At 54.9% G+C, this 25092-nt stretch overlaps 1 protein-coding gene and 1 long non-coding RNA gene across 2 annotated transcripts in view; one reads left to right on the top strand and one right to left on the bottom strand.

Moving 5' to 3' along the window:
• LOC145517098 (uncharacterized) overlaps positions 1-25092 on the bottom strand; it is a 437457-nt gene that overhangs the window by 241009 nt on the left and 171356 nt on the right. The window contains exons 51-56 of the mRNA XM_081519356.1: positions 21546-21803; positions 20819-20930; positions 13908-14165; positions 13180-13291; positions 6269-6526; positions 5541-5652 (exon numbers count right to left, since the gene is read on the bottom strand). The gene's annotated coding sequence lies outside the window, so the exon portion shown is untranslated. The remainder of the gene's footprint in view (positions 1-5540; positions 5653-6268; positions 6527-13179; positions 13292-13907; positions 14166-20818; positions 20931-21545; positions 21804-25092) is intronic.
• LOC145517353 (uncharacterized) lies at positions 1704-5659 on the top strand. Its single transcript, XR_014061990.1, has 2 exons — positions 1704-1886; positions 2286-5659. It is a non-coding gene; the product is annotated as an uncharacterized LOC145517353 (long non-coding RNA).

Below are 25092 nucleotides of genomic sequence, written 5' to 3'. Positions count from 1 at the left end.
ACTCCAGTACTCTTGCCTGGAAAATGCCCTGGACGGAGGAGCCTGGTAGGCTGCAGGCCATGGGGTCGCGCAGAGTCAGACACGACTGAAGTGACTTAGCCGCAGCAGCAGCAGCAGGAGCCGGACAGTATGCTATTGGGAATACAACAACACACACAGATCCAGATCGATGGAATAAAGTTGAGGGTCCAGACACAGACCCCAGCATCCATGCTCAACTCATCTCTGACACAGAAGGGGAGAATATCCAAATGGGAACAAGAAAGCCTCTTCAATACATGTCCATGGGAAAACCAGACAGCTACATCTGAAGAACGCTATTGGTTTTGATCTCAGACCACCTCAATATCGGGGAAAACCTCACCCTAAAGGCTGATGTCATGAGATAGCTAGAAAGAAGCGTAGGTCAAAGGCTCCTTAACATCAGAGTCTCCTTGCCATTTGCTGGGCGGAGGTAGAAATGGGTCTCTTCAAGTAAGGGAAAGAGGTACACGAAGTACACCAATGGGTTTCCATCCAATGGAACCTCTTCACAACAGAGAAGCTAAGCATTCACAAATGCAAAAGAGAGGAAACGGAACACGAGAGACTCCTTGCAAGTGGTGTATCTGAGAAGGGGTTCATATGGAAAGAGACGAAGAATGCACAGCACTCAGATTCCAAGAAACACCACCACCACCCTTGACCCTTCCCCCATGACCAACTCCGACCTAAAGCCTTTCTCTCCCTCTAACCTATCCCTAAAACATAACCCTCATCTAATCATATACACGTGCATTCCTAGCATCCATCCGTCCACACACGAGAGAGAAAGAGGAAGACACAGACTGAATTGAGAAAGGAAAAGAGAGGGACACAGCCAGAGAGAGACACGGAACCAAAGAGAGGAAAGGAGTCGATGGTCCAGACTTTTCATCAATCTGTCTCGAAGGTAGAAGCAATGACAGCGCCCATCCACCCCAGAAGGGGGAAAAGGACGGAAGGTTTGGAGAGGAAAAGACAAGAACGCAGGGAGCCATTAGAAGCTCAGCCACCCGCAGAAGCCGAGCTGGGACACTTGAACAGAATCTCAATGGAAACAGAGGACTAGAAAGATGGCCACTGTTTTCTATAAGAGAGGGAGACCTTCGAGTCTTCCTTTCGGTCCTCCAACTTGGACGCGGGGTCTCAAAACATTCAGGAGGGGGAGTGCCTTTTCCTGGGTACCACGGCACATCGAGGCCTCGTTCTGCCCCATTCTGTGCTGTGTCAGCCCAGGAAGGAATCTTTCTTTCTGAAGTCTCAGCGCACAAGCTCCACGTGATATCGGCCCCAGGTGGAAAGGCATGGAGCTGCTCGTAGGCCGACAGACCTAGGAAGCAGATGGGAGAATGACCGCCACTCTGCAGATGGAGAGACTGGGGAAACCCTGAGGGGCATATGCTTGTCCAGGGCCACACCACTTATGAGAAGAAGGAGCCTGGTCTGAGAGCAGCGGGGCCCTCGGAGCTCAGGCCCTGGCTGCACCCAGGCCTCCCCAGGGCTCTCGGCTGGGCTGGGTGGGTGTCACTGTGCCTGCACATGGCTTAAGGGTGGTGGTCGAGCAGTCAGAAACCCAGAGATTCCCTTGGGAAGTTTTGGGGAAGGGACCTCAGCACGAACCCCAAGAAATGATGTCACCTGCCGGCAACAGAACCCAACAGAACCCGCAACCCGGGTATCCAGGCCTCGAGAGCGGAGAGGAGCCCCCAGCCAGATCACTTGCTGCCGAGATGTTCTGCTGTTTGCCCCTGCCCAGAGGCCGGGGCCTCAGGAGAGCTCACAGGCAGTGTGCGTGGGCACCCTGTCGACGTTGGCTCAGGGCACCCCCGAGACGCCTCTGGCCCTTTGCCCGGAGAAACAGAAAGGTAACACGGGGAGCCCCTGGCCGGGCCAGGCCACCTCTCCCATGCCACCCGGAAACACCGGGTCCTTTGCCTGTGTGTGTGGATGCGGGTTTCTCGGGGTGTGTCTCCCTCAAGGAAGCCCAGGTGGATGTGGGGTCAGAAGCCTGCCGACAAGTTGTGTCCACACCCCAGGGGAGAGCATGCTGGGCGGGATGGGGAGAGTGCGGGCAGGGCCGGCCGCCCAGGCTGACCTCACACCCTCAGGTGGGTCTCTTTCCTCCCGGGTGGGGATCTGAGCAGACACACGTCTCTGACCCTTCTGGGCAGAGAAGTTCGAGCAGGCCGAAGCAGCGGCTCCACTGGCCAGGCCCAGCTCGGAAAACTCCCAGCATGGCTGGCTGACGGTCACTGTCGTTGCAGAGCTTCCCACGTGATGAGGCCGAGGACGGGGACACCCCATCCAGCTCCCGGAGGGAGGGGTCGGAGCACCACCCCCCCGCCCGTGAGGCCCAGTGCAGGCTCCAGGTGAGCGTGCCCACGGAGGCATCAGCCCCACCGGGGGCGAAGCGGAGGCGGGGAAGGCCTGCTGCCGAGACACCGCCCAGGATACACCCGGCGGCCCAGTCTGAGGCTGCCACGGAGCTCAGCACACCCGGCTCCGACCCAGAGTCCCGAGAACCCCGGCCTCTGAGGCAGCAGGAGGACCTGGAGCCCAGCACGCCAGAGCACAGAGGTGAGGACGCTGGGGCTGGTGTACGGGAGTGTGTGCGGAGGGGGTGCTGAGCTACACAGGGACGAGTCCCCGAAAGCTGCTGCTGGGCCTGCAGCAAGCGCTGGCCTCACACCCCCCACCCCCCATCTTGCACACTTCAGTCCCAAAAGACATCCGACCCTGGGTATTCTTTGGGAATCTCTTGGAAGCTTTCTGTCCCGGGATACGCACATGCCAAGGCTGGCCTGCGGGCAAACGATGCTTCTCCCACAGCTCTAGCACTGGCCTCCAACTGGAACCAGGCTCCACTTCCCAGACCTGTCCCTACAGAGGTGGTGGCTCCAGGTGCAGGACCCAGGGATCCACCGAGGGCAGATGGAGAACCGAGACTTGCCCTCGCAGAGACACCAGGCCAGCTGGGTACTGGCCAGCACACCGGGCAGATCGGATCTCCGTGCCTGCAGGACCCCCAGCCCCAGGCACTGATGTCCCACCCCCTCAGCCAGAACCTCCACCTCCACGTGCACCTCTACCTGCTCGGCCTTTGGCAGGAGAACCCGAGGCAGAGGAGGAGTCACCGCCTCGGCAGGGAGAGCCTGCCCTCGCTCCCGCGCAACACCCAGACGCCCACGATGACTCACCCACCCCTGCAGGGAGAACGAGCCCCCGCTCTGGACAGAGACCCAGAGCCCTTGCCGGAAACACCACGTCCAGGGGAGCGGTCGGCTCTGCAGCCTCCATCCCTGTCTGCTCACCGTGGACGCCGTCAGCTCGGTCTGCCCCCAGGGGACATGGAGTTCCTTTCCCCCGAACTGCTTTGTATTTGGTTTGTTTCCACCTTTCTGGTGATGTTTTCTTTTTTGCATGGTTTCCTGTATTTTTGTTGGTTAAGTTGGGAGTAGTAAACTTTTTCATCATTGTTGCAATTTGGGAACACTGTTGTGTAACTCTGGTGATACTGTGTTACCATCACCACTTTGTAGTTTCAGACCCGTTCCATCTGTATGCCCCACCCCCAAACAAAGCCTGGATTCAAGGCAAGCATGCCCTGTTCATCCCTCCGCCCGATCCTGAACACAATTTCATCTTTTCTTTCTGTATTCTTTCCTATATTCTTGGTGTCCCCAATCAATGACTCTCAGTGAAATGACTGAAGGAGTTTTTTTCGGACTCTCCACCTACTGTAAGACTCCACTGGAGAGTTCTCATGTTTATGTCCTTTGAACTAGCCTTTGATAGCTGAAAGGACGTTGTACGTCCTTTCAAGATACCTCGTGCCAAACGAAGCCCTTTTGGCAAATGCCATCATTATCTCCAGGCAGGCATTGCTGTTTGAAGGGTGACATCTCAGCCAGAAGGCAGAGGCTGAGCTCCTCTTGTTGCACCAGCTCCCAAAAGAAGCCAAGAAAGGGAGCTGTTACAACAAACCACCCCAACGCCCAGGAAAGCGTTCTTCATGACAGAAGGCTAGAAAATGACCCAACATCCTTGTGGCCCAGAACCCCTCTAGAAATTCACTGTTCCATAAAAAAGAGAAACAGATGGGAAGTTCCAAGGAGAGGCAATGCCCATGGCCAGTGTATTTTAGAGACGGCCTGACCGCTCCGGGGAAGACACGCACTGACAGAACCCCTTGGGAAACAGCCGTGATAGTCCTCACTGTCGTAAGGGATTCCTCTGGGGACAACCTGCCCTGGGCACCACACGAGGGAGCAGACCGGCTTCTCTTCCTCTGCCCCCACACCATTGACTCATCAAGGCAGCTCAGGTGTTCTCATGCCCTGCCTGCCTGCCTGCCTGGCTCATCCGAGAGCTGTGACCACCTCCAGGACAGGACTCCACCTTCCGCTCTCTGTGTACCGTGAATCTGCACACAGTGGGCTTTCAGAACCTTAGGAGACTTGAGCCATTCCCACTCGAGCCAGAACCCTCCCCAGGAAGGAAAACAGCTGTGGAGTCCTTTTGGCCCCAGCACTGGTTCCGAAACCCTGGCGGCTCCTAGAGCCTCTACGGTGTGAAGAGGGAGGTCCCTTTTGACAGAGCTTTCCGGCCGTCAGATCTAAGCTGCTGTTTCACTGTCAGCTGTGTCTCTTCCGTTGCAGCGTTGCAGGTGGGCCACGCTGCTCCAAAGGAGCTCACAAGCTGAGTTTCAAGGGAGGTATTGAGAGGACAGGGATGGCTACAACGTGCTGCAAACTGAGTGAGGGTCCCCACAATCCTCAGCAAAGGTCTGTGGTGTGCAAGTGGGGAGCAGAGGGCCCCCAAGTTCCAAAGGAAGGGAGGTACTCGGGAGCTAAAGCCCTTGGCTTCTGTGGTAGCAGCTGCAGATGGCAGCTCGTCCACAGTGCACTTCGAATGAGGTCATATGAGCGGGACTCTGGAAATGGCTCCGAAATCCAGAGAAAGGGGTCAGGGTATGTGGGAATCCGGCGGGGGTGGGGGGTGGATGAAGGAAGGTGTCCTTCCTCTCTCCAGTGCAATTTGGTTTGGTGAGTCTCAAAGCTACCAGATGGCACTTCCCAAGTCAGGCCCCTGCAGGAATCAGGGTGGGCTGCATGCCTCGGCCCCTGCCACAGGGACAAGCCACACCAGTGGCCTCCCTGAGCTCCAATGGCCGGATCTGGGGGTTCTGTCTGGGTGCACACGTCCTTGCTCTGGCCAAGTTCCCCCCTTCTCTGAGCACCAGCTTCATCCTCTCGAATGAGGACATCGATTGCTACCTTGGCACGTTACTCTCTTCATCCTGTGAAGACTCATTAGGCTTATCCTACAATTACTAGCTGGCCCGAAGAGATATCTCCTGAATCCAGATTAAGCTGGAGTCTCCTAGGCTCATCTGGCATGTCTTCCCTGAAGTCTGCCAAAACCCACACCCTTGCATTTCCAGGGACTCCCCTTAGCCAGCTGGGCAGAAAACCCAGCATGTTTCAAACAAGCTGACAGACAAGCGGGAGAGGACTCACGGGCAGACGGCTTCCCTCAGGTCTCGGGTGGAGCTCTGGGACCACAGCAGCAACAGGCCATCCCAGCCCCTGGGCTCAGCAGCGCCCTCATTCTCACGCCGGCGGCTCTGCCCTGAGGGGAGCAGGAAGGTCACCAACTGCCGCAGGCGGACCTCACGCCCCTCCCACTGCTGGAGCCTGACCTCACCCGGCCCCACCCCTTCCCCTACCAGAGCAGGACGAGAGCTCCTCTTCCCCTGGCTTCTAACGTGAGGCCCGGCCCTCAGCCCCGATTGGGCACTGCCCCAGTCCGGAGCCAATCACAGTGGCCAAGGAGGTGGAAGGCACCGATTGGCCAGGGCCAGGTCATGTGACCATACTCCCCAGGAAACTCAAATATTACCAAGATTCCCTAAGAAACCAATGAACAAAATTATCCAGTAAAGGCAAACCGTACTTTTTAATGAGGCCAAAGTCTCAGAAAAAAAAAAAAAAATGCTTCACAATGAAGTGCTCAAGGAAGCTACAAAATAAACTTTCAGAAAAGTTTAGTAGTTTTTTTAATAGGGTGACGGAGAGCTATACCTATCCCATATATGTGAATTTAGGTTTAAACTAGATTCCCCTTGGCTATTTTATAAGACAAAAAAACCCCACATCACCCCCTTTCACTCCCCCCCGCCCCCAAAAAGTGTTTTAATCTATTGAATTTTTGTGTCCTCAGTTGTGTCTGATTCACGGCAACTCACGATCTCTACACAGCCAGGCTCTTCCGTCCATGGAATTCAGGGCAATTTGTTCTGTCACAGTAAATGCCCACCCTGGGTGATCCAAACGGAAGGGCTCAGAGGCTCCTGAGAGACTAACTCCTTTCAGCTGAGCACAGAGCTGGCTCCTCACTGGGATGCCTGTGGCCTGGGGCTCCCAGAGGGGAGAGCACCACTCGCCCCACCGTGTGTTCACAGCTGGAAGTGCAGGCTGCTCCTCACTCCCCCTTGACAGTGTCCCTGAGGGCAGAACAGTGTGAAGTTAATCAAGGTGGAAACGCAAACTCCAATGCAAGCAAACTTCCCACAAGGTCTCCAAAACCACTCAGGAACAGGGTATTGGAAACTGCAGGGGATGACATGAATGGAGATGGAGACTTGACACCTTACACCGAGTTCACTTCCAGTTATCCCTAGACAAACATTCCATGAAAACTTGTCACAAATCTAGAGGAACAATGAGCAGAAACCGGACACGTGCTTTGAGTCTTCACACACAAAACTAAAAGGCAGTCCACAAAAAAAACCAGGAGAATACAGTGCACTTTGCAAAATCAAAGATATCTACTGTGGGAAAGACCTCAGTACAAAAGCAAAAGACAGGTCATACATCGCGAGACGAATGAGTGGAAACACAAAGCTTATCAAGGATGTGTCTCCAAACAGACAAAGAACACCAACACAACAAGCCTGTGAAAACTAGGGAAAGGTCTGAAGGGACACCAGACTGAGGAAGACACACACAGAGTATCCCGGATGATGTCCAGCACTGAGGGCCTGAAGAATCAACAGTCTAGTTGTACCTCCTCAGGCCTGTGTGACCCTGGGTGAGGCCTCTGTTTCCCGGTGGCTCTGAGAGATGGACAGGGAGGAAGGGGAAGAGAAATCACTTGCATTTCTAATACTCACAGCAAAGTCTTCCAATGAGAAGGGAATTATCACCCCCACTGACAATGCCATTCACTGAAGTGATCCCCACGGGTCCATCTAACCCAGAAGGGAAGGAAGGACCTGTTCTCACAAAACGGCGAGACATGGAAGAAGGAAGATCAAGCCCACACCAATCCCTGGAAAGAGAAGCTGTGCTCAGGGCTTGAAAGAATTCCTATTTGGAAAATGATATCCCAGCCCCACAAGGCAATCCACAGCTTCGATGCTATTCCTCCCAAAATGCCAATGCATTTTCGCACCCAACCAAGAATTGCAAAAGGGGTACGGAAACAGAAAAGAGCCTAAATTGTCAATACAATCCGACGAAAAAGCCCCGATACGGGCATCCAAGGTTGTGTGAAAGGAAATTAGACGACCAAACTAGGATCCTCAGGAGAGTATCGGAGAAGGCAATGGCGACCCACTCCAGTACTCTTGCCTGGAAAATGCCCTGGACGGAGGAGCCTGGTAGGCTGCAGGCCATGGGGTCGCGCAGAGTCAGACACGACTGAAGTGACTTAGCCGCAGCAGCAGCAGCAGGAGCCGGACAGTATGCTATTGGGAATACAACAACACACACAGATCCAGATCGATGGAATAAAGTTGAGGGTCCAGACACAGACCCCAGCATCCATGCTCAACTCATCTCTGACACAGAAGGGGAGAATATCCAAATGGGAACAAGAAAGCCTCTTCAATACATGTCCATGGGAAAACCAGACAGCTACATCTGAAGAACGCTATTGGTTTTGATCTCAGACCACCTCAATATCGGGGAAAACCTCACCCTAAAGGCTGATGTCATGAGATAGCTAGAAAGAAGCGTAGGTCAAAGGCTCCTTAACATCAGAGTCTCCTTGCCATTTGCTGGGCGGAGGTAGAAATGGGTCTCTTCAAGTAAGGGAAAGAGGTACACGAAGTACACCAATGGGTTTCCATCCAATGGAACCTCTTCACAACAGAGAAGCTAAGCATTCACAAATGCAAAAGAGAGGAAACGGAACACGAGAGACTCCTTGCAAGTGGTGTATCTGAGAAGGGGTTCATATGGAAAGAGACGAAGAATGCACAGCACTCAGATTCCAAGAAACACCACCACCACCCTTGACCCTTCCCCCATGACCAACTCCGACCTAAAGCCTTTCTCTCCCTCTAACCTATCCCTAAAACATAACCCTCATCTAATCATATACACGTGCATTCCTAGCATCCATCCGTCCACACACGAGAGAGAAAGAGGAAGACACAGACTGAATTGAGAAAGGAAAAGAGAGGGACACAGCCAGAGAGAGACACGGAACCAAAGAGAGGAAAGGAGTCGATGGTCCAGACTTTTCATCAATCTGTCTCGAAGGTAGAAGCAATGACAGCGCCCATCCACCCCAGAAGGGGGAAAAGGACGGAAGGTTTGGAGAGGAAAAGACAAGAACGCAGGGAGCCATTAGAAGCTCAGCCACCCGCAGAAGCCGAGCTGGGACACTTGAACAGAATCTCAATGGAAACAGAGGACTAGAAAGATGGCCACTGTTTTCTATAAGAGAGGGAGACCTTCGAGTCTTCCTTTCGGTCCTCCAACTTGGATGCGGGGTCTCAAAACATTCAGGAGGGGGAGTGCCTTTTCCTGGGTACCACGGCACATCGAGGCCTCGTTCTGCCCCATTCTGTGCTGTGTCAGCCCAGGAAGGAATCTTTCTTTCTGAAGTCTCAGCGCACAAGCTCCACGTGATATCGGCCCCAGGTGGAAAGGCATGGAGCTGCTCGTAGGCCGACAGACCTAGGAAGCAGATGGGAGAATGACCGCCACTCTGCAGATGGAGAGACTGGGGAAACCCTGAGGGGCATATGCTTGTCCAGGGCCACACCACTTATGAGAAGAAGGAGCCTGGTCTGAGAGCAGCGGGGCCCTCGGAGCTCAGGCCCTGGCTGCACCCAGGCCTCCCCAGGGCTCTCGGCTGGGCTGGGTGGGTGTCACTGTGCCTGCACATGGCTTAAGGGTGGTGGTCGAGCAGTCAGAAACCCAGAGATTCCCTTGGGAAGTTTTGGGGAAGGGACCTCAGCACGAACCCCAAGAAATGATGTCACCTGCCGGCAACAGAACCCAACAGAACCCGCAACCCGGGTATCCAGGCCTCGAGAGCGGAGAGGAGCCCCCAGCCAGATCACTTGCTGCCGAGATGTTCTGCTGTTTGCCCCTGCCCAGAGGCCGGGGCCTCAGGAGAGCTCACAGGCAGTGTGCGTGGGCACCCTGTTGACGTTGGCTCAGGGCACCCCCGAGACGCCTCTGGCCCTTTGCCCGGAGAAACAGAAAGGTAACACGGGGAGCCCCCGGCCGGGCCAGGCCACCTCTCCCATGCCACCCGGAAACACCGGGTCCTTTGCCTGTGTGTGTGGATGCGGGTTTCTCGGGGTGTGTCTCCCTCAAGGAAGCCCAGGTGGATGTGGGGTCAGAAGCCTGCCGACAAGTTGTGTCCACACCCCAGGGGAGAGCATGCTGGGCGGGATGGGGAGAGTGCGGGCAGGGCCGGCCGCCCAGGCTGACCTCACACCCTCAGGTGGGTCTCTTTCCTCCCGGGTGGGGATCTGAGCAGACACACGTCTCTGACCCTTCTGGGCAGAGAAGTTCGAGCAGGCCGAAGCAGCGGCTCCACTGGCCAGGCCCAGCTCGGAAAACTCCCAGCATGGCTGGCTGACGGTCACTGTCGTTGCAGAGCTTCCCACGTGATGAGGCCGAGGACGGGGACACCCCATCCAGCTCCCGGAGGGAGGGGTCGGAGCACCACCCCCCCGCCCGTGAGGCCCAGTGCAGGCTCCAGGTGAGCGTGCCCACGGAGGCATCAGCCCCACCGGGGGCGAAGCGGAGGCGGGGAAGGCCTGCTGCCGAGACACCGCCCAGGATACACCCGGCGGCCCAGTCTGAGGCTGCCACGGAGCTCAGCACACCCGGCTCCGACCCAGAGTCCCGAGAACCCCGGCCTCTGAGGCAGCAGGAGGACCTGGAGCCCAGCACGCCAGAGCACAGAGGTGAGGACGCTGGGGCTGGTGTACGGGAGTGTGTGCGGAGGGGGTGCTGAGCTACACAGGGACGAGTCCCCGAAAGCTGCTGCTGGGCCTGCAGCAAGCGCTGGCCTCACACCCCCCACCCCCCATCTTGCACACTTCAGTCCCAAAAGACATCCGACCCTGGGTATTCTTTGGGAATCTCTTGGAAGCTTTCTGTCCCGGGATACGCACATGCCAAGGCTGGCCTGCGGGCAAACGATGCTTCTCCCACAGCTCTAGCACTGGCCTCCAACTGGAACCAGGCTCCACTTCCCAGACCTGTCCCTACAGAGGTGGTGGCTCCAGGTGCAGGACCCAGGGATCCACCGAGGGCAGATGGAGAACCGAGACTTGCCCTCGCAGAGACACCAGGCCAGCTGGGTACTGGCCAGCACACCGGGCAGATCGGATCTCCGTGCCTGCAGGACCCCCAGCCCCAGGCACTGATGTCCCACCCCCTCAGCCAGAACCTCCACCTCCACGTGCACCTCTACCTGCTCGGCCTTTGGCAGGAGAACCCGAGGCAGAGGAGGAGTCACCGCCTCGGCAGGGAGAGCCTGCCCTCGCTCCCGCGCAACACCCAGACGCCCACGATGACTCACCCACCCCTGCAGGGAGAACGAGCCCCCGCTCTGGACAGAGACCCAGAGCCCTTGCCGGAAACACCACGTCCAGGGGAGCGGTCGGCTCTGCAGCCTCCATCCCTGTCTGCTCACCGTGGACGCCGTCAGCTCGGTCTGCCCCCAGGGGACATGGAGTTCCTTTCCCCCGAACTGCTTTGTATTTGGTTTGTTTCCACCTTTCTGGTGATGTTTTCTTTTTTGCATGGTTTCCTGTATTTTTGTTGGTTAAGTTGGGAGTAGTAAACTTTTTCATCATTGTTGCAATTTGGGAACACTGTTGTGTAACTCTGGTGATACTGTGTTACCATCACCACTTTGTAGTTTCAGACCCGTTCCATCTGTATGCCCCACCCCCAAACAAAGCCTGGATTCAAGGCAAGCATGCCCTGTTCATCCCTCCGCCCGATCCTGAACACAATTTCATCTTTTCTTTCTGTATTCTTTCCTATATTCTTGGTGTCCCCAATCAATGACTCTCAGTGAAATGACTGAAGGAGTTTTTTTCGGACTCTCCACCTACTGTAAGACTCCACTGGAGAGTTCTCATGTTTATGTCCTTTGAACTAGCCTTTGATAGCTGAAAGGACGTTGTACGTCCTTTCAAGATACCTCGTGCCAAACGAAGCCCTTTTGGCAAATGCCATCATTATCTCCAGGCAGGCATTGCTGTTTGAAGGGTGACATCTCAGCCAGAAGGCAGAGGCTGAGCTCCTCTTGTTGCACCAGCTCCCAAAAGAAGCCAAGAAAGGGAGCTGTTACAACAAACCACCCCAACGCCCAGGAAAGCGTTCTTCATGACAGAAGGCTAGAAAATGACCCAACATCCTTGTGGCCCAGAACCCCTCTAGAAATTCACTGTTCCATAAAAAAGAGAAACAGATGGGAAGTTCCAAGGAGAGGCAATGCCCATGGCCAGTGTATTTTAGAGACGGCCTGACCGCTCCGGGGAAGACACGCACTGACAGAACCCCTTGGGAAACAGCCGTGATAGTCCTCACTGTCGTAAGGGATTCCTCTGGGGACAACCTGCCCTGGGCACCACACGAGGGAGCAGACCGGCTTCTCTTCCTCTGCCCCCACACCATTGACTCATCAAGGCAGCTCAGGTGTTCTCATGCCCTGCCTGCCTGCCTGCCTGGCTCATCCGAGAGCTGTGACCACCTCCAGGACAGGACTCCACCTTCCGCTCTCTGTGTACCGTGAATCTGCACACAGTGGGCTTTCAGAACCTTAGGAGACTTGAGCCATTCCCACTCGAGCCAGAACCCTCCCCAGGAAGGAAAACAGCTGTGGAGTCCTTTTGGCCCCAGCACTGGTTCCGAAACCCTGGCGGCTCCTAGAGCCTCTACGGTGTGAAGAGGGAGGTCCCTTTTGACAGAGCTTTCCGGCCGTCAGATCTAAGCTGCTGTTTCACTGTCAGCTGTGTCTCTTCCGTTGCAGCGTTGCAGGTGGGCCACGCTGCTCCAAAGGAGCTCACAAGCTGAGTTTCAAGGGAGGTATTGAGAGGACAGGGATGGCTACAACGTGCTGCAAACTGAGTGAGGGTCCCCACAATCCTCAGCAAAGGTCTGTGGTGTGCAAGTGGGGAGCAGAGGGCCCCCAAGTTCCAAAGGAAGGGAGGTACTCGGGAGCTAAAGCCCTTGGCTTCTGTGGTAGCAGCTGCAGATGGCAGCTCGTCCACAGTGCACTTCGAATGAGGTCATATGAGCGGGACTCTGGAAATGGCTCCGAAATCCAGAGAAAGGGGTCAGGGTATGTGGGAATCCGGCGGGGGTGGGGGGTGGATGAAGGAAGGTGTCCTTCCTCTCTCCAGTGCAATTTGGTTTGGTGAGTCTCAAAGCTACCAGATGGCACTTCCCAAGTCAGGCCCCTGCAGGAATCAGGGTGGGCTGCATGCCTCGGCCCCTGCCACAGGGACAAGCCACACCAGTGGCCTCCCTGAGCTCCAATGGCCGGATCTGGGGGTTCTGTCTGGGTGCACACGTCCTTGCTCTGGCCAAGTTCCCCCCTTCTCTGAGCACCAGCTTCATCCTCTCGAATGAGGACATCGATTGCTACCTTGGCACGTTACTCTCTTCATCCTGTGAAGACTCATTAGGCTTATCCTACAATTACTAGCTGGCCCGAAGAGATATCTCCTGAATCCAGATTAAGCTGGAGTCTCCTAGGCTCATCTGGCATGTCTTCCCTGAAGTCTGCCAAAACCCACACCCTTGCATTTCCAGGGACTCCCCTTAGCCAGCTGGGCAGAAAACCCAGCATGTTTCAAACAAGCTGACAGACAAGCGGGAGAGGACTCACGGGCAGACGGCTTCCCTCAGGTCTCGGGTGGAGCTCTGGGACCACAGCAGCAACAGGCCATCCCAGCCCCTGGGCTCAGCAGCGCCCTCATTCTCACGCCGGCGGCTCTGCCCTGAGGGGAGCAGGAAGGTCACCAACTGCCGCAGGCGGACCTCACGCCCCTCCCACTGCTGGAGCCTGACCTCACCCGGCCCCACCCCTTCCCCTACCAGAGCAGGACGAGAGCTCCTCTTCCCCTGGCTTCTAACGTGAGGCCCGGCCCTCAGCCCCGATTGGGCACTGCCCCAGTCCGGAGCCAATCACAGTGGCCAAGGAGGTGGAAGGCACCGATTGGCCAGGGCCAGGTCATGTGACCATACTCCCCAGGAAACTCAAATATTACCAAGATTCCCTAAGAAACCAATGAACAAAATTATCCAGTAAAGGCAAACCGTACTTTTTAATGAGGCCAAAGTCTCAGAAAAAAAAAAAAAAATGCTTCACAATGAAGTGCTCAAGGAAGCTACAAAATAAACTTTCAGAAAAGTTTAGTAGTTTTTTTAATAGGGTGACGGAGAGCTATACCTATCCCATATATGTGAATTTAGGTTTAAACTAGATTCCCCTTGGCTATTTTATAAGACAAAAAAACCCCACATCACCCCCTTTCACTCCCCCCCGCCCCCAAAAAGTGTTTTAATCTATTGAATTTTTGTGTCCTCAGTTGTGTCTGATTCACGGCAACTCACGATCTCTACACAGCCAGGCTCTTCCGTCCATGGAATTCAGGGCAATTTGTTCTGTCACAGTAAATGCCCACCCTGGGTGATCCAAACGGAAGGGCTCAGAGGCTCCTGAGAGACTAACTCCTTTCAGCTGAGCACAGAGCTGGCTCCTCACTGGGATGCCTGTGGCCTGGGGCTCCCAGAGGGGAGAGCACCACTCGCCCCACCGTGTGTTCACAGCTGGAAGTGCAGGCTGCTCCTCACTCCCCCTTGACAGTGTCCCTGAGGGCAGAACAGTGTGAAGTTAATCAAGGTGGAAACGCAAACTCCAATGCAAGCAAACTTCCCACAAGGTCTCCAAAACCACTCAGGAACAGGGTATTGGAAACTGCAGGGGATGACATGAATGGAGATGGAGACTTGACACCTTACACCGAGTTCACTTCCAGTTATCCCTAGACAAACATTCCATGAAAACTTGTCACAAATCTAGAGGAACAATGAGCAGAAACCGGACACGTGCTTTGAGTCTTCACACACAAAACTAAAAGGCAGTCCACAAAAAAAACCAGGAGAATACAGTGCACTTTGCAAAATCAAAGATATCTACTGTGGGAAAGACCTCAGTACAAAAGCAAAAGACAGGTCATACATCGCGAGACGAATGAGTGGAAACACAAAGCTTATCAAGGATGTGTCTCCAAACAGACAAAGAACACCAACACAACAAGCCTGTGAAAACTAGGGAAAGGTCTGAAGGGACACCAGACTGAGGAAGACACACACAGAGTATCCCGGATGATGTCCAGCACTGAGGGCCTGAAGAATCAACAGTCTAGTTGTACCTCCTCAGGCCTGTGTGACCCTGGGTGAGGCCTCTGTTTCCCGGTGGCTCTGAGAGATGGACAGGGAGGAAGGGGAAGAGAAATCACTTGCATTTCTAATACTCACAGCAAAGTCTTCCAATGAGAAGGGAATTATCACCCCCACTGACAATGCCATTCACTGAAGTGATCCCCACGGGTCCATCTAACCCAGAAGGGAAGGAAGGACCTGTTCTCACAAAACGGCGAGACATGGAAGAAGGAAGATCAAGCCCACACCAATCCCTGGAAAGAGAAGCTGTGCTCAGGGCTTGAAAGAATTCCTATTTGGAAAATGATATCCCAGCCCCACAAGGCAATCCACAGCTTCGATGCTATTCCTCCCAAAATGCCAATGCATTTTCGCACCCAACCAAGAATTGCAAAAGGGGTACGGAAACAGAAAAGAGCCTAAATTGTCAATACAATCCGACGAAAAAGCCCCGATACGGGCATCCAAGGTTGTGTGAAAGGAAATTAGACGACCAAACTAGGATCCTCAGGAGAGTATCGGAGAAGGCAATGGCGACCCACTCCAGTACTCTTGCCTGGAAAATGCCCTGGACGGAGGAGCCTGGTAGGCTGCAGGCCATGGGGTCGCGCAGAGTCAGACACGACTGAAGTGACTTAGCCGCAGCAGCAGCAGCAGGAGCCGGACAGTATGCTATTGGGAATACAACAACACACACAGATCCAGATCGATGGAATAAAGTTGAGGGTCCAGACACAGACCCCAGCATCCATGCTCAACTCATCTCTGACACAGAAGGGGAGAATATCCAAATGGGAACAAGAAAGCCTCTTCAATACATGTCCATGGGAAAACCAGACAGCTACATCTGAAGAACGCTATTGGTTTTGATCTCAGACCACCTCAATATCGGGGAAAACCTCACCCTAAAGGCTGATGTCATGAGATAGCTAGAAAGAAGCGTAGGTCAAAGGCTCCTTAACATCAGAGTCTCCTTGCCATTTGCTGGGCGGAGGTAGAAATGGGTCTCTTCAAGTAAGGGAAAGAGGTACACGAAGTACACCAATGGGTTTCCATCCAATGGAACCTCTTCACAACAGAGAAGCTAAGCATTCACAAATGCAAAAGAGAGGAAACGGAACACGAGAGACTCCTTGCAAGTGGTGTATCTGAGAAGGGGTTCATATGGAAAGAGACGAAGAATGCACAGCACTCAGATTCCAAGAAACACCACCACCACCCTTGACCCTTCCCCCATGACCAACTCCGACCTAAAGCCTTTCTCTCCCTCTAACCTATCCCTAAAACATAACCCTCATCTAATCATATACACGTGCATTCCTAGCATCCATCCGTCCACACACGAGAGAGAAAGAGGAAGACACAGACTGAATTGAGAAAGGAAAAGAGAGGGACACAGCCAGAGAGAGACACGGAACCAAAGAGAGGAAAGGAGTCGATGGTCCAGACTTTTCATCAATCTGTCTCGAAGGTAGAAGCAATGACAGCGCCCATCCACCCCAGAAGGGGGAAAAGGACGGAAGGTTTGGAGAGGAAAAGACAAGAACGCAGGGAGCCATTAGAAGCTCAGCCACCCGCAGAAGCCGAGCTGGGACACTTGAACAGAATCTCAATGGAAACAGAGGACTAGAAAGATGGCCACTGTTTTCTATAAGAGAGGGAGACCTTCGAGTCTTCCTTTCGGTCCTCCAACTTGGATGCGGGGTCTCAAAACATTCAGGAGGGGGAGTGCCTTTTCCTGGGTACCACGGCACATCGAGGCCTCGTTCTGCCCCATTCTGTGCTGTGTCAGCCCAGGAAGGAATCTTTCTTTCTGAAGTCTCAGCGCACAAGCTCCACGTGATATCGGCCCCAGGTGGAAAGGCATGGAGCTGCTCGTAGGCCGACAGACCTAGGAAGCAGATGGGAGAATGACCGCCACTCTGCAGATGGAGAGACTGGGGAAACCCTGAGGGGCATATGCTTGTCCAGGGCCACACCACTTATGAGAAGAAGGAGCCTGGTCTGAGAGCAGCGGGGCCCTCGGAGCTCAGGCCCTGGCTGCACCCAGGCCTCCCCAGGGCTCTCGGCTGGGCTGGGTGGGTGTCACTGTGCCTGCACATGGCTTAAGGGTGGTGGTCGAGCAGTCAGAAACCCAGAGATTCCCTTGGGAAGTTTTGGGGAAGGGACCTCAGCACGAACCCCAAGAAATGATGTCACCTGCCGGCAACAGAACCCAACAGAACCCGCAACCCGGGTATCCAGGCCTCGAGAGCGGAGAGGAGCCCCCAGCCAGATCACTTGCTGCCGAGATGTTCTGCTGTTTGCCCCTGCCCAGAGGCCGGGGCCTCAGGAGAGCTCACAGGCAGTGTGCGTGGGCACCCTGTTGACGTTGGCTCAGGGCACCCCCGAGACGCCTCTGGCCCTTTGCCCGGAGAAACAGAAAGGTAACACGGGGAGCCCCCGGCCGGGCCAGGCCACCTCTCCCATGCCACCCGGAAACACCGGGTCCTTTGCCTGTGTGTGTGGATGCGGGTTTCTCGGGGTGTGTCTCCCTCAAGGAAGCCCAGGTGGATGTGGGGTCAGAAGCCTGCCGACAAGTTGTGTCCACACCCCAGGGGAGAGCATGCTGGGCGGGATGGGGAGAGTGCGGGCAGGGCCGGCCGCCCAGGCTGACCTCACACCCTCAGGTGGGTCTCTTTCCTCCCGGGTGGGGATCTGAGCAGACACACGTCTCTGACCCTTCTGGGCAGAGAAGTTCGAGCAGGCCGAAGCAGCGGCTCCACTGGCCAGGCCCAGCTCGGAAAACTCCCAGCATGGCTGGCTGACGGTCACTGTCGTTGCAGAGCTTCCCACGTGATGAGGCCGAGGACGGGGACACCCCATCCAGCTCCCGGAGGGAGGGGTCGGAGCACCACCCCCCCGCCCGTGAGGCCCAGTGCAGGCTCCAGGTGAGCGTGCCCACGGAGGCATCAGCCCCACCGGGGGCGAAGCGGAGGCGGGGAAGGCCTGCTGCCGAGACACCGCCCAGGATACACCCGGCGGCCCAGTCTGAGGCTGCCACGGAGCTCAGCACACCCGGCTCCGACCCAGAGTCCCGAGAACCCCGGCCTCTGAGGCAGCAGGAGGACCTGGAGCCCAGCACGCCAGAGCACAGAGGTGAGGACGCTGGGGCTGGTGTACGGGAGTGTGTGCGGAGGGGGTGCTGAGCTACACAGGGACGAGTCCCCGAAAGCTGCTGCTGGGCCTGCAGCAAGCGCTGGCCTCACACCCCCCACCCCCCATCTTGCACACTTCAGTCCCAAAAGACATCCGACCCTGGGTATTCTTTGGGAATCTCTTGGAAGCTTTCTGTCCCGGGATACGCACATGCCAAGGCTGGCCTGCGGGCAAACGATGCTTCTCCCACAGCTCTAGCACTGGCCTCCAACTGGAACCAGGCTCCACTTCCCAGACCTGTCCCTACAGAGGTGGTGGCTCCAGGTGCAGGACCCAGGGATCCACCGAGGGCAGATGGAGAACCGAGACTTGCCCTCGCAGAGACACCAGGCCAGCTGGGTACTGGCCAGCACACCGGGCAGATCGGATCTCCGTGCCTGCAGGACCCCCAGCCCCAGGCACTGATGTCCCACCCCCTCAGCCAGAACCTCCACCTCCACGTGCACCTCTACCTGCTCGGCCTTTGGCAGGAGAACCCGAGGCAGAGGAGGAGTCACCGCCTCGGCAGGGAGAGCCTGCCCTCGCTCCCGCGCAACACCCAGACGCCCACGATGACTCACCCACCCCTGCAGGGAGAACGAGCCCCCGCTCTGGACAGAGACCCAGAGCCCTTGCCGGAAACACCACGTCCAGGGGAGCGGTCGGCTCTGCAGCCTCCATCCCTGTCTGCTCACCGTGGACGCCGTCAGCTCGGTCTGCCCCCAGGGGACATGGAGTTCCTTTCCCCCGAACTGCTTTGTATTTGGTTTGTTTCCACCTTTCTGGTGATGTTTTCTTTTTTGCATGGTTTCCTGTATTTTTGTTGGTTAAGTTGGGAGTAGTAAACTTTTTCATCATTGTTGCAATTTGGGAACACTGTTGTGTAACTCTGGTGATACTGTGTTACCATCACCACTTTGTAGTTTCAGACCCGTTCCATCTGTATGCCCCACCCCCAAACAAAGCCTGGATTCAAGGCAAGCATGCCCTGTTCATCCCTCCGCCCGATCCTGAACACAATTTCATCTTTTCTTTCTGTATTCTTTCCTATATTCTTGGTGTCCCCAATCAATGACTCTCAGTGAAATGACTGAAGGAGTTTTTTTCGGACTCTCCACCTACTGTAAGACTCCACTGGAGAGTTCTCATGTTTATGTCCTTTGAACTAGCCTTTGATAGCTGAAAGGACGTTGTACGTCCTTTCAAGATACCTCGTGCCAAACGAAGCCCTTTTGGCAAATGCCATCATTATCTCCAGGCAGGCATTGCTGTTTGAAGGGTGACATCTCAGCCAGAAGGCAGAGGCTGAGCTCCTCTTGTTGCACCAGCTCCCAAAAGAAGCCAAGAAAGGGAGCTGTTACAACAAACCACCCCAACGCCCAGGAAAGCGTTCTTCATGACAGAAGGCTAGAAAATGACCCAACATCCTTGTGGCCCAGAACCCCTCTAGAAATTCACTGTTCCATAAAAAAGAGAAACAGATGGGAAGTTCCAAGGAGAGGCAATGCCCATGGCCAGTGTATTTTAGAGACGGCCTGACCGCTCCGGGGAAGACACGCACTGACAGAACCCCTTGGGAAACAGCCGTGATAGTCCTCACTGTCGTAAGGGATTCCTCTGGGGACAACCTGCCCTGGGCACCACACGAGGGAGCAGACCGGCTTCTCTTCCTCTGCCCCCACACCATTGACTCATCAAGGCAGCTCAGGTGTTCTCATGCCCTGCCTGCCTGCCTGCCTGGCTCATCCGAGAGCTGTGACCACCTCCAGGACAGGACTCCACCTTCCGCTCTCTGTGTACCGTGAATCTGCACACAGTGGGCTTTCAGAACCTTAGGAGACTTGAGCCATTCCCACTCGAGCCAGAACCCTCCCCAGGAAGGAAAACAGCTGTGGAGTCCTTTTGGCCCCAGCACTGGTTCCGAAACCCTGGCGGCTCCTAGAGCCTCTACGGTGTGAAGAGGGAGGTCCCTTTTGACAGAGCTTTCCGGCCGTCAGATCTAAGCTGCTGTTTCACTGTCAGCTGTGTCTCTTCCGTTGCAGCGTTGCAGGTGGGCCACGCTGCTCCAAAGGAGCTCACAAGCTGAGTTTCAAGGGAGGTATTGAGAGGACAGGGATGGCTACAACGTGCTGCAAACTGAGTGAGGGTCCCCACAATCCTCAGCAAAGGTCTGTGGTGTGCAAGTGGGGAGCAGAGGGCCCCCAAGTTCCAAAGGAAGGGAGGTACTCGGGAGCTAAAGCCCTTGGCTTCTGTGGTAGCAGCTGCAGATGGCAGCTCGTCCACAGTGCACTTCGAATGAGGTCATATGAGCGGGACTCTGGAAATGGCTCCGAAATCCAGAGAAAGGGGTCAGGGTATGTGGGAATCCGGCGGGGGTGGGGGGTGGATGAAGGAAGGTGTCCTTCCTCTCTCCAGTGCAATTTGGTTTGGTGAGTCTCAAAGCTACCAGATGGCACTTCCCAAGTCAGGCCCCTGCAGGAATCAGGGTGGGCTGCATGCCTCGGTCCCTGCCACAGGGACAAGCCACACCAGTGGCCTCCCTGAGCTCCAATGGCCGGATCTGGGGGTTCTGTCTGGGTGCACACGTCCTTGCTCTGGCCAAGTTCCCCCCTTCTCTGAGCACCAGCTTCATCCTCTCGAATGAGGACATCGATTGCTACCTTGGCACGTTACTCTCTTCATCCTGTGAAGACTCATTAGGCTTATCCTACAATTACTAGCTGGCCCGAAGAGATATCTCCTGAATCCAGATTAAGCTGGAGTCTCCTAGGCTCATCTGGCATGTCTTCCCTGAAGTCTGCCAAAACCCACACCCTTGCATTTCCAGGGACTCCCCTTAGCCAGCTGGGCAGAAAACCCAGCATGTTTCAAACAAGCTGACAGACAAGCGGGAGAGGACTCACGGGCAGACGGCTTCCCTCAGGTCTCGGGTGGAGCTCTGGGACCACAGCAGCAACAGGCCATCCCAGCCCCTGGGCTCAGCAGCGCCCTCATTCTCACGCCGGCGGCTCTGCCCTGAGGGGAGCAGGAAGGTCACCAACTGCCGCAGGCGGACCTCACGCCCCTCCCACTGCTGGAGCCTGACCTCACCCGGCCCCACCCCTTCCCCTACCAGAGCAGGACGAGAGCTCCTCTTCCCCTGGCTTCTAACGTGAGGCCCGGCCCTCAGCCCCGATTGGGCACTGCCCCAGTCCGGAGCCAATCACAGTGGCCAAGGAGGTGGAAGGCACTGATTGGCCAGGGCCAGGTCATGTGACCATACTCCCCAGGAAACTCAAATATTACCAAGATTCCCTAAGAAACCAATGAACAAAATTATCCAGTAAAGGCAAACCGTACTTTTTAATGAGGCCAAAGTCTCAGAAAAAAAAAAAAAATGCTTCACAATGAAGTGCTCAAGGAAGCTACAAAATAAACTTTCAGAAAAGTTTAGTAGTTTTTTTAATAGGGTGACGGAGAGCTATACCTATCCCATATATGTGAATTTAGGTTTAAACTAGATTCCCCTTGGCTATTTTATAAGACAAAAAAACCCCACATCACCCCCTTTCACTCCCCCCCGCCCCCAAAAAGTGTTTTAATCTATTGAATTTTTGTGTCCTCAGTTGTGTCTGATTCACGGCAACTCACGATCTCTACACAGCCAGGCTCTTCCGTCCATGGAATTCAGGGCAATTTGTTCTGTCACAGTAAATGCCCACCCTGGGTGATCCAAACGGAAGGGCTCAGAGGCTCCTGAGAGACTAACTCCTTTCAGCTGAGCACAGAGCTGGCTCCTCACTGGGATGCCTGTGGCCTGGGGCTCCCAGAGGGGAGAGCACCACTCGCCCCACCGTGTGTTCACAGCTGGAAGTGCAGGCTGCTCCTCACTCCCCCTTGACAGTGTCCCTGAGGGCAGAACAGTGTGAAGTTAATCAAGGTGGAAACGCAAACTCCAATGCAAGCAAACTTCCCACAAGGTCTCCAAAACCACTCAGGAACAGGGTATTGGAAACTGCAGGGGATGACATGAATGGAGATGGAGACTTGACACCTTACACCGAGTTCACTTCCAGTTATCCCTAGACAAACATTCCATGAAAACTTGTCACAAATCTAGAGGAACAATGAGCAGAAACCGGACACGTGCTTTGAGTCTTCACACACAAAACTAAAAGGCAGTCCACAAAAAAAACCAGGAGAATACAGTGCACTTTGCAAAATCAAAGATATCTACTGTGGGAAAGACCTCAGTACAAAAGCAAAAGACAGGTCATACATCGCGAGACGAATGAGTGGAAACACAAAGCTTATCAAGGATGTGTCTCCAAACAGACAAAGAACACCAACACAACAAGCCTGTGAAAACTAGGGAAAGGTCTGAAGGGACACCAGACTGAGGAAGACACACACAGAGTATCCCGGATGATGTCCAGCACTGAGGGCCTGAAGAATCAACAGTCTAGTTGTACCTCCTCAGGCCTGTGTGACCCTGGGTGAGGCCTCTGTTTCCCGGTGGCTCTGAGAGATGGACAGGGAGGAAGGGGAAGAGAAATCACTTGCATTTCTAATACTCACAGCAAAGTCTTCCAATGAGAAGGGAATTATCACCCCCACTGACAATGCCATTCACTGAAGTGATCCCCACGGGTCCATCTAACCCAGAAGGGAAGGAAGGACCTGTTCTCACAAAACGGCGAGACATGGAAGAAGGAAGATCAAGCCCACACCAATCCCTGGAAAGAGAAGCTGTGCTCAGGGCTTGAAAGAATTCCTATTTGGAAAATGATATCCCAGCCCCACAAGGCAATCCACAGCTTCGATGCTATTCCTCCCAAAATGCCAATGCATTTTCGCACCCAACCAAGAATTGCAAAAGGGGTACGGAAACAGAAAAGAGCCTAAATTGTCAATACAATCCGACGAAAAAGCCCCGATACGGGCATCCAAGGTTGTGTGAAAGGAAATTAGACGACCAAACTAGGATCCTCAGGAGTGTATCGGAGAAGGCAATGGCGACCCACTCCAGTACTCTTGCCTGGAAAATGCCCTGGACGGAGGAGCCTGGTAGGCTGCAGGCCATGGGGTCGCGCAGAGTCAGACACGACTGAAGTGACTTAGCCGCAGCAGCAGCAGCAGGAGCCGGACAGTATGCTATTGGGAATACAACAACACACACAGATCCAGATCGATGGAATAAAGTTGAGGGTCCAGACACAGACCCCAGCATCCATGCTCAACTCATCTCTGACACAGAAGGGGAGAATATCCAAATGGGAACAAGAAAGCCTCTTCAATACATGTCCATGGGAAAACCAGACAGCTACATCTGAAGAACGCTATTGGTTTTGATCTCAGACCACCTCAATATCGGGGAAAACCTCACCCTAAAGGCTGATGTCATGAGATAGCTAGAAAGAAGCGTAGGTCAAAGGCTCCTTAACATCAGAGTCTCCTTGCCATTTGCTGGGCGGAGGTAGAAATGGGTCTCTTCAAGTAAGGGAAAGAGGTACACGAAGTACACCAATGGGTTTCCATCCAATGGAACCTCTTCACAACAGAGAAGCTAAGCATTCACAAATGCAAAAGAGAGGAAACGGAACACGAGAGACTCCTTGCAAGTGGTGTATCTGAGAAGGGGTTCATATGGAAAGAGACGAAGAATGCACAGCACTCAGATTCCAAGAAACACCACCACCACCCTTGACCCTTCCCCCATGACCAACTCCGACCTAAAGCCTTTCTCTCCCTCTAACCTATCCCTAAAACATAACCCTCATCTAATCATATACACGTGCATTCCTAGCATCCATCCGTCCACACACGAGAGAGAAAGAGGAAGACACAGACTGAATTGAGAAAGGAAAAGAGAGGGACACAGCCAGAGAGAGACACGGAACCAAAGAGAGGAAAGGAGTCGATGGTCCAGACTTTTCATCAATCTGTCTCGAAGGTAGAAGCAATGACAGCGCCCATCCACCCCAGAAGGGGGAAAAGGACGGAAGGTTTGGAGAGGAAAAGACAAGAACGCAGGGAGCCATTAGAAGCTCAGCCACCCGCAGAAGCCGAGCTGGGACACTTGAACAGAATCTCAATGGAAACAGAGGACTAGAAAGATGGCCACTGTTTTCTATAAGAGAGGGAGACCTTCGAGTCTTCCTTTCGGTCCTCCAACTTGGACGCGGGGTCTCAAAACATTCAGGAGGGGGAGTGCCTTTTCCTGGGTACCACGGCACATCGAGGCCTCGTTCTGCCCCATTCTGTGCTGTGTCAGCCCAGGAAGGAATCTTTCTTTCTGAAGTCTCAGCGCACAAGCTCCACGTGATATCGGCCCCAGGTGGAAAGGCATGGAGCTGCTCGTAGGCCGACAGACCTAGGAAGCAGATGGGAGAATGACCGCCACTCTGCAGATGGAGAGACTGGGGAAACCCTGAGGGGCATATGCTTGTCCAGGGCCACACCACTTATGAGAAGAAGGAGCCTGGTCTGAGAGCAGCGGGGCCCTCGGAGCTCAGGCCCTGGCTGCACCCAGGCCTCCCCAGGGCTCTCGGCTGGGCTGGGTGGGTGTCACTGTGCCTGCACATGGCTTAAGGGTGGTGGTCGAGCAGTCAGAAACCCAGAGATTCCCTTGGGAAGTTTTGGGGAAGGGACCTCAGCACGAACCCCAAGAAATGATGTCACCTGCCGGCAACAGAACCCAACAGAACCCGCAACCCGGGTATCCAGGCCTCGAGAGCGGAGAGGAGCCCCCAGCCAGATCACTTGCTGCCGAGATGTTCTGCTGTTTGCCCCTGCCCAGAGGCCGGGGCCTCAGGAGAGCTCACAGGCAGTGTGCGTGGGCACCCTGTCGACATTGGCTCAGGGCACCCCCGAGACGCCTCTGGCCCTTTGCCCGGAGAAACAGAAAGGTAACACGGGGAGCCCCCGGCCGGGCCAGGCCACCTCTCCCATGCCACCCGGAAACACCGGGTCCTTTGCCTGTGTGTGTGGATGCGGGTTTCTCGGGGTGTGTCTCCCTCAAGGAAGCCCAGGTGGATGTGGGGTCAGAAGCCTGCCGACAAGTTGTGTCCACACCCCAGGGGAGAGCATGCTGGGCGGGATGGGGAGAGTGCGGGCAGGGCCGGCCGCCCAGGCTGACCTCACACCCTCAGGTGGGTCTCTTTCCTCCCGGGTGGGGATCTGAGCAGACACACGTCTC

This window comes from Giraffa tippelskirchi, chromosome 8, assembly GCF_054371585.1.
Source record: "Giraffa tippelskirchi isolate mGirTip1 chromosome 8, T2T-mGirTip1v1.2.pri, whole genome shotgun sequence".
Taxonomy (NCBI): Eukaryota; Metazoa; Chordata; class Mammalia; order Artiodactyla; family Giraffidae; genus Giraffa; species Giraffa tippelskirchi.
Note: the sequence above shows the minus strand (reverse complement) of the source record. Positions and strands in the feature narration are given on the sequence as shown.